Source organism: Ictalurus punctatus, chromosome 6 (assembly GCF_001660625.3).
Source record: "Ictalurus punctatus breed USDA103 chromosome 6, Coco_2.0, whole genome shotgun sequence".
Classification (NCBI taxonomy): domain Eukaryota; kingdom Metazoa; phylum Chordata; class Actinopteri; order Siluriformes; family Ictaluridae; genus Ictalurus; species Ictalurus punctatus.
In genome coordinates this window covers 29,418,887-29,420,605 of record NC_030421.2, presented here as the reverse complement: position 1 = coordinate 29,420,605, position 1,719 = coordinate 29,418,887, and the positions used below count along the sequence as shown (strand labels likewise).

The 1,719-nt window shown below is 36.8% G+C and overlaps 1 protein-coding gene across 4 annotated transcripts in view; it reads left to right on the top strand.

The window, feature by feature from the left end:
- The first annotated feature begins 205 nt into the window (after positions 1-205).
- Positions 206-1,719, top strand: part of hdac4 (histone deacetylase 4) — a 205,109-nt gene continuing 203,595 nt past the window's right edge. For 3 of the 4 annotated variants that reach the window (XM_053681100.1, XM_053681097.1, XM_053681098.1), the window contains exon 1: positions 207-330. The gene's annotated coding sequence lies outside the window, so the exon portion shown is untranslated. Of the gene's footprint in view, positions 331-1,719 lie in introns of all 4 variants that reach the window. The other variant, XM_053681096.1, reaches the window with a different exon arrangement.

The window sequence follows — 1,719 nt, the reverse complement described above, 5'->3', positions numbered from 1 at the left end:
ATATGTAGATAGTAAACACCTCGAAGGTTTAAAAAAATAACATTTCCTGGTTCTATTGCGCTTCACTAATTGCAAAAAAAAAGAAAAAGCGCGTCTTTAAACTCTTATTCTAGCGCACTCTCTGCGCCACACGGCAGGACTCACTCTCTGAGCCCCGCCCCTGCACAAACCCCGCCCGCTCGAAGAAACGCGGGAGGCGTCACGTGATATATTCCGCCACAATCCAGTATGGCGGAATTTGTGCGCGGTTGAGTCTTTTCGCTCGGATGGAAATTTAAGTACGTCTCTTTGGCGCGGAGCGGAGAAACTGCTGCCCTGGGAGGAGACTAGGTGAGAAGAGATTTGTACTCGAACTCGTTTCTGCTGTGAAAAGCTCTAATTGTGCTGAAAGCGACGGGGAAATACTTGACGAATGGCCGGCGCGAGCGGAAACAATCATAACAACAATGTATCAGAGCGGTGCTCGCGGGTTAACGCACAGCGGCGGAGCTGCAGCTGGGAACTTGTAGCTGTCACGTTTCATTTTCTTAAACCTTATCCTTCTCAAACAGCATTCAGAGAGTGTTCAGGTCTCTTACACACACACACACACACACGCGCGCGCGCGCATTGTGTATTGTAGGATCAGTTAGCAAAACAATATATAGCGCGTTCATTAAAGTGATTCAAGCGAAGTTTCAATCCAAAATGTCCCCTAATCTTATAATAATAATAATAATAATAATAATAATAATAATAATAATAAATCTAGTATCTAAATCCTGTATAGGTATCCAGTCCAGAACAGTCAAACATTTCTATTCAAAAATTGATCTCGGTGATTTTATTTAGTTAAAATGAAAAAAAAAAATTACATTTATCAGTATATACATATACATCAGTTGCTGTGTTTATTTATTTATTTATTTATTTATTGTATTTTATTTGAGTGCCATCATGGTATAGTTTTTATTCATTTATTTATTTTTATTTATTCCATGCAAAAAAATAAAAAAAAGAATTTTCCTCCAGGAATATTTTCTTTGCCATGCCAAGTTGTTGTGCACTTCTTATGCAGGATGATACTACCTTATGATTCTGAAATGTACATGCTATTTAGGAATTATGTAGATGCATATTTCTATGTACATATAGAATTATATAGCACATTAGAAGTCATACCCCAAAAATAATTCACCCACATGTTAGGCCAGTTACATAGATTGGGAAATGTTTTGGCACAATTTGTCACAGCAAGTTTCTTTTTTTTTTCTTTTTCTTTAAAAAAAAAAGAAACGTGTGTAAAAGTGTTAGGCACATGCAAAGAAATGCTGTACAGCAAAGATGCCTTCAAAATATAATGAAATGTTTCTACATTTACAAGAGTGGTAAAGAGAAATGAATGAAACTAAGTCGGTATTTGTTGTGATGACCCTTTGCTTACAAAAAAATGGTACTCTCAGGTACAGTTTGTGCAGTTTTATAAGGAAATTAAGATTTATTGAGCATCTTGCAGAACCAGCCACAGTTCTTCTGAAGACTTGGACGGTTTGACTCGCTTCTTATTTTTGCAGCAAAAGCCAGCAGCCGTCATTATGTCTTTTGTCTGAAAAGTGTCTCTTACGTAATACGCTGCTTTCTTTACTGATATACAAACGTTTTTCTGTAACATTTATCAAATTATTCAACCCCCATTGCAAATCAAGTTTATTGTCAATATTTACAGACTTTCAGCTGTAT